We start from the raw sequence: 12,139 nt of genomic DNA, 5'->3' as shown, positions 1-12,139 counted from the left end.
TTTACTTATTTAGTAATATTATGTTAAAGTATATTATTCTCCTTCTTGTTCTATCTACACCATACACATCAATTTTTTAGCCAGAGAGAGAACGACGACACGAATTGTTCTCTTCGTCATCTATTATTATTGGCTTCGATCCCAACACTAATTGTGCTCTCTCGCAACAATCTCAATGGTGGTTAGGATTTGTGTTGTTGGATTCAATTAGATGGTGCTGAGTTCTGTGTTGCTAGGTTTAATCGCAAGGTAGCTAGACAGGATGAGGAGAGAGACATTTAAAAGGAATACAAATGGAGGGTTGGGTTCCATCACTGTGGGGTTGACTAGTCTATTGGAGATGCTCTAATTTTGTTAGGCTTAGTTCTGGTTTGATTTTGGATTTGAAGTTTCAAAGATCAATATAATTTAACTGTAAGATTTTCAAAATATGAATTCAATAAAAAATTATAAAATGGTATAACATTGCTTAAAATTATATCATGTGTAATTTGAACCAAATCCATACTATCACACACTTAAAAAATAAATAATAAAAAACTAAATCGTGGGTTTGAAATTGAAATTGTATATTCAACTCACGATTTTAACTTAAAAAAAGTGTGTGTAACAGGGTGCATGCGTGTAATAGCTTTATTTGTGCAAACAAAATGAAAGGCTAAGTAAGATAAGAGAGACAGAATATGAGACAAAATTTTATGAGGGATGCCGTTGTCAAGCTGAATGTGGAGCGAAACAAGTGTTAAGATTCCAATCAGCCAGCCTTCGTCACATCGCTTTGTCGAAAGGGTGACCTCTCCCCACTACTAGTTAATGCCCTTGCCCTACACATTCTCCGTGTGGGTATTATCTTCTTGTTTTGCTTTTTATGTATTGGAATCAAATTTGGTATATCTGAGTTTCTAGTTGGATCCCATTAGTTTGTTTACCTTCAGGCTTGAGTTATCAATTTCGTTTTGTTATCATTGTTTATAAATCAAAAAACAAAAGAATCCAATTTCACTATCATCTTTCCTTCCTTTTTTTTTTTTTTTTTTTTTTAATGTATTAGTAATATTTACTCCCTTAAAAGCTCATTTAAAATTTTTATAATTTATTGTAATTGTAGTTTGAGGTCCTTTAATCTTGTTGTTGTGCTTTAATTTGTGGAATCAAATTTGGTATATCTGAGTTCAAGTTGGATCCCACTACCTTGTCTTACAAATTTTTTTTTTTTTTTCATTATTTAAAATTACAAAAAACAAAGGAATCCAATTTCTCTGTTATCTTTCCCCTTTTCTTTAATGCATTAGCAATATTCCCACCATTAAAAAGCACAGGTTCCCTTAACAAATAAATAAATAAATAAATAAGAAAAGAAAAAAAAAAAAGCGCACCTTGAAAATTACAATTTGTAAGTGTTATTTGAATTTTGGTACCTCAAATTTGAATGTTAAAACGCATTACCAGTAAGCTACAAATCTTCCTTACTAAGGTAAATATTTTTAATACTCATCATTAGTTTTTACAAATATTCATTATATTAAAACTAACAGTTCAACCCATAACCCAATTATTAAACTTTTTTTCTATGGAACCCGATAGTTAAACTTAGACTAGACCCATTTATAAATTAATAAGTACTGTGAATTGAATTAGGTAGATATAAGTTATGTCAACATGTGCTGGATCCGAACTTTGACGCAGCCTTCTTTGAAGAATCTGGTTCGGCAGGTGTTGGTGTAGTTTATCGTGATCATACTGGGCAGATCATTGGAGCTTTGCAACAAAATATCGGCTCGGTTCAGTCCATAGAAATGGCTGAAGCTTTGGCGGCTTGAAGGGCTGTGCTTTTTGCTAAGGAGCTGAGCTTGTTTAGAGTTATTATTGAAGATGATTGTATTTGGGTTATTGATGCCTTGAAGGGTTCTGGCCGCTGTGGTACGCTGTATGGTCAAGTCACTGATGAAACTAAGAGACTAGGAGGAATGTTGAGGAGCTGTATGTTCCAGCATGTTCGGGAAGAAGGAAATAGGCTAGCTCATAGTTTAGCTAAAAATACCGTTTTATCTACAGACACTGATGTATAGGTAGAATCTTTACCCGAAGATGTGGAAGATGTTTTCCAATCGGATTTGCCTTGAACTTGTTTTGTTTTTGTTGGTTTTTCTTAATAATATTTTGCTTACATTTTTCTCAATAAAAAAAAAAAAAAAAAAAAAAAAAAAAAAAAGTGCTGTATCCCACATTAAATGTTACTTTGAATTAGGTAGATATAAGTTATGCAAACATGTACCGAATCTGACATTGAATGTTACTAGATTGAATTGTGCTATATAAACATTTACAAGTAGCTCAATTTTAACTTTCTTTTTAAAGAAATATACTGATATATAGTTATATATATATATGGAAAAAAGGGGTTTTGCGCGTGTGGTCACACCGACCCCACTCACTACCAAAAAAAAAAAAAAAACTGTCTCAGAAACACCCATGGTCCTAGAAACAACCGAGCATATTAAATGTAGTAAGAGAGACAGTGATGCATTATATATAGCCATGTGCATCACTTACCTACAAGTAAGGTTCTGCAAATGATGCAAAAGGAGAAGTCATTATCAAAGTATATAAATGATAAGCTGACTCACATAAGCCCAATTATAAAACACAAATTCCAACTTCTCCCATACCCCACGAATTAAGATCAAGCTCGTGAGTCCATAGAATCCGGGTTTTATTATGTTCCTGCATAGACCCACTGATTTGGCTATATTGCTTTCAAGTATTAAATCTTTGAACCTTACATGGAAGCACCCATAAAACATTAATATTACTTATTATTAGGCGTTGCCCCATAAAATGTGACACAATAATTTAAGGATGCTAGCTAGTTAAGTTAAAGAGATCTAATGCTGACCATGCTTTGTTCTGACATCAAAGATTGAGATTTGGTTATTTCAATCTGGAGCCAGATCACAATTCTTTTTATTATCAGATTCAGTAGCATGGAGCGTCTTTGTATTTTAATGTTTGTATGTTTGTTAGAAAGTCATTTTTGGTCACTATCATTATGGAAAGTTCCAGTTGTCCAGTATAGGCCGCCTGATTTGGTGATTGGGTCCTAGACTCTTTAGGGGAAGATTTTTGTTTTAAGCTTTGAAAAAAAATTACAACCATTTGTTTATTTATTTTGAGTTATAGGCAACAATGTCACGAGTGTCTAAGTCACCAAACTTTTCACATTTAAAGCCTGAGATAGCTCAATTAGTTAATATCTTTTTTATGTTTTCAACAAAAATATTCGGTGCTCGTATGCTCTCACTCCAAGGAGAAATTATTATAAAAATTGCTGATGTGGTCCTTTTTAATCGATGAGATAATGTTATCTATGCAAATATATATATGATGATATTACATTTGCATAAATAATAACATTTTATTGATTGGAAAGTCAAGAAGAACCACGTCAGCAATTCTCTAGTAGACCTAATAATTTCTCCACCCCAAGGGCCCCAACTATTAATGTATACAAAATAAATAAATAATAAGTAGTGATTGAAAGTCACATGTAAGAAGAGTAACAACCGAATAAGTAAATAGTAAATACAACGTAAAAGGTTGCTTTGACAACTGAATTGTATAAAATTAAATCATATCTTATATAGATTTCACTTACCTCCTTTTGAAGAGGGGAAAAAGTGGAAAGAAGAGGAAGATTGTTATATAGATGATTTGGTTAATATCACTAAGTCATCAAACTCTTTACATTTAAAGTCGTGATTGGAAGTCACTTGTAAGAAGTCTAACAACCAGATTCTCAAAAAAATAAAAAATAAAAGTCTAACAACCAGGGACGGTGTTACTTATGCTTCAGGGGTTCAAACCCCCTGATTTGATAAAAAAAATATATAATATTATTTTATTAGTTCGATTTACTTTTAAAAATATTTTTCACACTTTGACATAGATCAATCCATCCCAAAACTAACCAACAATATAAATTATAGGTCTCTCTCTCATGAATCTTTTTTCTCTATTTGACTATTTGTATCTTTGACTTTAAGAGTAAAGAGTGAGTATTTATAAATTGTAAGTGTATCTGTTTTTGTTATAAATTTATATATTATATGTGTGAGTATGTGTTTGATATTGATTGTGTGCGTTATTATTTATTTATTTTTGTTAGAATGTTATTTGTGTGAATGTGTGTGTGTAGTATAAATATAATATAACTTTATATAATTTAGTAATTAGGAATTATATAGAGGGTTTGTTACATGTTTGTATATTATATTGTTATCATGTTATAATAATATTTTGTTATAATGTTAGTGATTAAAAAAATAGTTAAATTAGTGATTCTTTAAGCATTTGATTGGTTAAGTAGATACATAATGTATTATTTAGGGGTGTACACCGTTCGATGTGGTCGGTTTTAGGGAGGTTTTTTGTACCACACGTATAAGGTGCAGTTTCACCCTATACTTGACCGCACTTCACTTTTGAAAGGTAAAAACCGATCTACACAAGATGCGGTTAAATCTTAGCAGCTCGGTGCGGTTCGTTTGGTTACATAGTGGTAGAGCCACAGTGGAGAATGGAGATGAGAAAGAGATTGACTAACTTAGGTATTAGGAATTTCGTGAGACCTTGAGAGGAAAATATTTCTTTGTGAGAGAGCGAGACTGAGAATCAGAGATGAGTCTTGAGAGTGAGACTGAGAGCTTGTGTTCTTAAATAGTGGAAGGTTAAGTAGGAGCCTAAGATTGAGAATTTGAGAGGGAAAAACTACTGTTTGTTCGGCGGGATTAGGGTATGGAAAAAAAATTATGTGGCTAGGTGCAAAACAAAAGAGAAAAATGGTTGGTGGGAGCCTGAAAATCTGAGATTGAGAGGGAAACACTACTAATTGTTCGGCAGGATTAGGGTTTGGAAGAAACATTATGTGGCCGAGAGCAAAAAAGAAGAGAAAAATGGTTAGGTGAGAGCCTGAGATTCTGAGATTGAGAGGGAAACACAAATGTTTATTCAGCAGGATTAGAGTTTGGAAGAAAAATGAAGGTGGCTAATGACTGATGAGTGACTAAATTCTGAGTCTGAGAGGTGAGAGCAGAAGTCTAAAGAGGAGAAATGAGAGTCAGAGAGCCCAGTGCATCCAAGCCTAGGATTCAGGAACCAAAAGTTGACTTGGAAAAAATCTACAATAGATTTACCAAATCCAAGAAGGAGATAACCATCCAAGATCTCCAGAAAGAGATTAAGGATAACAAAATTGAGTTGAGAAACCTTAAGCAGGAATTAACCATCCTTAGGGTTGATCATGGCCTCATGGACTTAAGAGTCAAAAACCTAGAGTTCACTTCACCACAAGGCAATGAGGAAGGAACCTCATTACAAAACCCTTCTGATGAAGAGACCGATGATACGGTTAACCCTACTGCAGATATGGAACCAGAACCATCCAATGGATCGTTCCTGCACACCATCAGTAGGATTAACTTCCAGAAATGGCATTCCAAAGTCAGGATTGTCATAAGCAAAAGCTTTGAATTTGAGGTTATAGCCCTTATTGATTCGGGTGCCGATCTCAACTGCATTCAAGAAGGAATCATCCCCTCTAAATACTTCCGGAAAACCAGAGAACGGTTAACTTCCGCAAGTGGAGGAAAAATGCAGATTGAATTCAAGATTCCAAAAGCACATGTTTGCCAAGACAATGCGTGTTTCAAAACCACCTTTGTTCTTGTCAAAAATATGTCTGATAGGGTCATCTTAGGAAACCCATTCATGTGTCTGTTATATCCCTTCACCACGGATAGTGAAGGAATCACTACCCAACCTTTTGGCCAGCCAGTCAAATTTAAGTTTCTTAGGAGTCCTAAACCTAAAGACATTAATAGTCTCCAAGAGGTTTCCATCTCCAAGACCCTTAATCTGATTAATGCCAAAACCCAACACCTTAAGTACCTTGGAAATGAACTAAGTTACAAAAGAACTGATGAGCATTTAGCTTCCAAAGATTATCAATCAGACATTAGGAAGTTTGAAGATATACTTAAGCAAGATGTCTGCTCAGATCTTCCCACAGCCTTTTGGCATAGGAAAAGGCACGAAGTTGCACTCCCTTATGTCAAAGATTTCCATGAAAAGAACATCCCTACCAAAGCCAGACCTATCCAAATGAGTCAAGAACTCATGGATACTTGTAAGATGGAAATAGAGGATCTTCTTAAAAAGGGAATCATCAGGAACTCCAGGTCACCATGGTCTTGTCCAGCCTTTTATGTCCAGAAAAACGCTGAGATTGAGAGAGGTGTCCCTAGACTTGTCATCAATTACAAGCCCCTTAACAAAGTCTTAGAATGGATTAGGTATCCTATTCCCAATAAAAAGGACTTAGTTAACAGACTTAGTAAAGCAGTGGTTTTCAGTAAGTTTGACATGAAGAGTGGTTTTTGGCAGATACAAATCAGTGAGTCTGATAGGTACAAGACAGCCTTCACCACACCCTTTGGACATTACGAATGGAATGTAATGCCCTTTGGTCTCAAAAATGCACCTTCTGAATTCCAGAATATCATGAATGAGATTTTTAATCCATTCTCCAGTCATACCATAGTGTACATTGATGATGTACTCATCTTCTCAGAGTCCCTAGACAAACATTGGAAGCATCTCAGAACATTCTTCCAAACCATCAAGAAAAATGGTCTTGTTGTCTCGGCCCCAAAGATTAAACTCTTTCAGACAAATGTCAGGTTCTTAGGTTTTGATATCAGGCACGGAGTCATCAAACCCATAGATAGAGCCATCCAATTTGCTGAAAAGTTCCCTGATGAGATCCTAGAAAAAACCCAACTCCAAAGGTTCTTAGGATCCCTCAATTACATTTCTGATTTCTATCAAAACCTTAGGCAACAATGCAAGCCCCTTTTTGATAGACTCCGATCCAATCCCCCTCCTTGGACACCTAATCATACATTGGTTGTTCAACAGCTCAAAAAATATGTCAAGACACTCCCTTGCCTTGGAATCCCTTCAGAAAATTCCTTCAAGATTGTCCAGACAGATGCCTCTAACATTGGTTATGGTGGCATTCTCCTTCAGCGTGTTAGTCCCACTTCCCCTGAACAAATTGTCTGTTTTCATTCAGGAATTTGGACTCCCACTCAACTTAATTATAGTACTATTAAGAAAGAGATTTTATCTATAGTACTATGCATTTCAAAATTTCAAAGCGATCTTTTGAATCAAAAGTTTCTAATAAGAATTGATTGTAAATCTGCAAAACATGTTTTAGAAAAAGATGTTCAAAACATTGCATCAAAACAGATTTTTGCACGTTGGCAAGCCATTCTTTCAGTTTTCGATTTCGACATTGAATTCATTGCAGGAACTCAAAACAGTATCCCTGATTTCCTAACCCGTGAATTTTTGCAGAATCCAGAACAAAATGTCCGGGAAAAAACCCGTACAACCCCAACCTCCCAAATTGCCTAAACAGCATAACACTAGGAGTACCAGTCAGGCACAGAACCCTGGCCCTTTAGTACCCTTTTCCAGTTCACCAAAGAACCCGCCTGTGTCGCCATCCGTTGTTGCCAATCGTTATTTGGTTTCCACAATCCCCAAACCAAACTACCAAAGGCCCCAAGGACAACACAGTTACAGTTCTGCCTTAGCAGCATTGCCTCCCAAAGCAGTAGCTTCTCTTTCACAAGTAGAAGAACCCTTTGGTCCAATCGTACCTAAGCAGTCCTATACTCTCCCTCCCAAAACAGGTAGAGCTTCTTACATCAAAAAGCCTTTTGTTCAGCACATCTCTTACATTGAGCCACACCTGGCCCACATAACAGATCCATTGGCATTAGCAACGGAAGTATTGCCTCATGATTGGCATTTCCTTCCCAAAAGCCCAGAAAAAGGTATCAGATTCTATAAAGGCATCCTTCTTCAAGAAAAGTCTGCCAGAATAGAAGACATCAGAGAAAGAACTAATCCCTCAATTGTTCTTTACCATAAGTTCATAATCCAAAGTTTTGTCAGTTGCAAAGATTGGGGACATCCCTCCACTCTCAGAAAACTTACAGTACTCAAGGGCTCAGAACCCCTGTACAACTATTATGACTATATGGATGCATTTGAAAAGGTATTGTTCTTTCAGAATATGACCTATGATCATTCATGGTTCATCCAATTTGATAAGAATTTCAAAGGACAAATCCCTTCGTGGTTCCTCAAGTGGTGGGAAATGTTTGGATCAACTCCTCAGAACTTCCCAGAACCCCTACAGGATGCACTAAGGTATTTCAGTACCAATTTCCAGACTGATAAACATTCTTCCCAGTTCCCAGCCATCCTGCACATGACAGTCATGTACAAGATCCACTGGATAAGCATGTGGAATTATGCAATCAACCAGAATATACTCGATCGGGAATTCTTTACAAAATGGTGGGATAGGTTCAGACCTACTGATGCTATCACCAAAATGTATAATGACTTTCCCCTTCCAGTTCAGAAGACTTTAGCCCATCGCACAAGATCACAGTCTAGCCTAGATTCCGCCCAGTTCTCCGGAAAGTCTAGCAAGGAACTTAAAGATCTTGCCCAACAGCTACTTCTCCAGTCAGCTCAGCTTGAGTCAGTAGAAAAGAACTCTCCTGCCTCTTCTGAAGCTTCTTGTAATCGCTACCAGTTTGACCCATTCCAGGATTCTCAAGATCCTTATGATGCCTACAACTTGGACAGCGATTAAAAGCAACACTAGAACGGACTCCTGAATGCTCCAGAACAGCCTCCAGAAGCCCAGCTTAAAACACCAAGATTCTCTTTGCTGAAAAACCGGTTACTATTCCATGAACAGTACCCGCACCAGCAAAAGAGACAGACAAAGTACTATTCACTGCACAGTCCAGAACACTATGCAGAGTTACTATTCCAGTAAAGCAAGGGGACAAAACACTGTTCATAAACAGTGACCAGTTACTGTTCACTCAACAGTGCCCAGACAGAATCATTGGAATTACTGTTGCTTTCGGCTGAAAAGATATTCACCTGAAGGTAAAAGCATTTTCACCTCCCGTGATTCCAGGGTCTCCTGATCTGATCCGAAGCTCCCTCCAGCTATAAAAGGGACTCTTCCCCTCAGTCTTCAGCAGGCTAAATTTCACACTTAGACCTCCTTTCTTCCAGAGCTTTTTACTCAAACAGTGACAATATGGCATCGTTTTTTTTTTTTTTTTTAATTTTTTTTTTCAAAAAACACAAGTGGCAAGACAGTGACTAATATGGCATTTTTTTTATTTTTTATTTTTTCAAAAAATGTAAGTGGCAAGACACTAGAGTTATAGACAAAACCACTCAGTGATGAGACTATTCCTCTTGACACATGTTTTTTTATTGAGAAAGGTAGTCTCACACACGTTAGGCCTGTTCTTAGAACGTTATGATATATATATATATATATATATATAAAATATGCGGGTCGGTTCGGTCTTTGTCGGTGTGCACATCTCAACGTCGATGGCCACTCCAGTCCGACGTCGGTACTGAAGATCTACCGCCGACCACTGTGTCGAAAACCTTTGGTGGAGCCCTGTGCGAGGCAGGGCGGTGCGGTCAGACCGGTTCTGTCAGTGCCAGTATATCCATGAATATGCCTAGTATTATTTATATATGTATGGATGGGTGTAGTTCTTTGAGGTCAATAATTAATACAATGAACGTGGGTTGAATTTTGTCATTCAGTTTAAAATATTTTATAAAAATAATGACAAATAGATAATGACAACTGTATAAAGATAAAAAAAATGTTATACAAACTTAACAAAATAAAATTGTTACACCTACTAATATTGACAATAGATAATGAAAACTCATATTGAATTATCACATAAAGATTTCAAAATATGAAAAATAATAGAAGGAAATAGTAAAACACCATGTATTTGCATGTGACTTTTTTTTTTTTGTCGATAACTTGATATATTCAAGTTCTTTTTTTATTATTAAATTTTGTTTAATTTAAGTTTCTTAATGACCTCCCTAAAAAGAAACCTTCAAACCGCCACTGCTAACAACCCAATAAGAATATGGTAAATACAATATAAAAAGTTGGTGTGACCAACTTAGATAAAAGAATAGAGAGAATAGTATAAAATTAAATCACATGATATTCATTCGTTAGTTTGTTGTATTGCTGATTTGTTACGCATGTTACAAGAGATACTTTTTCTTCTTTCAAATGCAGTAGGTGCGGTAGACGAAGGAGGTATTTTCAACAAATCAATATATGGGTGTTTGGCTAATAAAATACATCCTCAGAATGCCCTTGGTGCCAAAAAGGTTCGTTCAAAGAACTTTGATAGGGAAATGCACGCACTTATTGTCGTTTCAGATGCAATTAAAAAGCCACCCTTTTTCCAAGCGTAGAGAGTCTAGAGACTACATATTAGCAGTTTAGCACATAGTTATTCAAGATGCTTTGAAACACATCTTTATCTCAGCAAAAAAAATAATAATTGAAACACATCTTTAGTTAATTAATTTTTTGGAGAAGGGGGATGGCGGGGACGTGGACGTATCTCTACCTAGCATTGCTCCGATAGGTTTTCGCCCATTGCTGTCTACTAGGTCTGGTAGGAGGAGTTAGAGAGGTGAAAAGTCAAAAGAGAACAAGACAACACCTATGATATTGCTTAAGGGGTGGTGTTCATGAATGCAAAAAGTATCCTTTTTATTATTATTTATTATAATTACAAATTACATATGAATTGTGTTTATGATTATGAGTATAAGTAAATGTTGTTTGCACATTTTTTCCATTTAATAAGTCTATGTGTATCAATGAGTAATCTATTGACTTTATGTTTTTTACATTTTTTGTTTCTTTGTTTGATCTATTAGTAAATGTTGTTAATTCCCTTTCATATATTATAGCCGGAATGGCCAGAAAATTTTGTAGATATTAGTTAATATGTATGAATCATTACCCTCCATTTCACCCAAGTCTAAACTGTCATCCATTCTTTTCATTTCAATTCATTCATCTATATATATATTTAATGAAGAGAACCAGGGTTCAAAACCCTCTTTTCCTAAAAAAAAAAAAAGTTCAAAACCCTCCTCCCCTATTATTGTAATCATTAAATTAAAAATAAATTATTATCACTTAGAAAACAAAACAACCTTTGCTGTAAAGCTTCTGAATGATAATACAAGACCCAAATAATTTTGGGTCTTCACATTATAGTGCACTCTAATAAGTTGTAACCACTTGTTTCTTTTTACAGAAATAATTTTTTGTCCCAAATATCAATTTATATAAATAATTAGTATAGTTAGTAGAGCCTCATTAATTAATTAATCTCATTAATATTCTATTAGATATTTCCTCATGATGATATCAGTAGCTCACTTGTCGTCTTTTACTCATTTATGATGAATTAATTGTCTCCTTTATCTTATTAAGGTTCTATCAAATTTTTATTGTATTTATTGGTTTCATAATATACGCACAAAGACTACATTTTAGTATTTGTTTACAATTTTTAGTTTTTACTACAATAGGTATATACCTATTTCATTTGTATTTTTTTATTTACAATTTTTTGAGAAAACTATTAAGTATTTAACTTATGTCACTCAAAGTAGAAAGTTTTAGTAACTTGATTATCCTAATTTAAGATAATTTATTTCACTAAGGCTCTCAAAGCAAATTTCTTCCTCTAAATCAATATTTTAAGAGTAATGCTAGAGATATAAAATTTATAAATTATTTTTACAAACTACTGATGTGGTAAGTAATTATTGGTAAATTAAAAAATGATGTTAATGGTGGGTCTAGTTGAAAACCAATTAAAAGTTGGTCATATCAACGGTTTGTAAAAATGTTGTAAAATAGTTTGTGACTGTAGCATTATTCATATTTTAAACTTATTTGGGTGTAATGATTTTTACTCTCTTTTTTTTTTCTTTGTGTGTATAAACAATTTGTTTGAACACTATAGTGTTATTACTACTTTTATACAGACTCTATGATTTTTGCTTGTTTCTGTTAAGCTTAAATAACATATACTTAAAACTAAATATTTGTACATCTACTATAATTGAGGGGCTCTCATATGTTTATTTTCCAAAAAATATCTTACTAAATAGT

Source organism: Quercus lobata, chromosome 2 (assembly GCF_001633185.2).
Source record: "Quercus lobata isolate SW786 chromosome 2, ValleyOak3.0 Primary Assembly, whole genome shotgun sequence".
Lineage (NCBI taxonomy): Eukaryota > Viridiplantae > Streptophyta > Magnoliopsida > Fagales > Fagaceae > Quercus > Quercus lobata.
The sequence above is the reverse complement of the archived record's forward strand: the minus strand, read 5'-3'. Positions refer to the sequence as shown.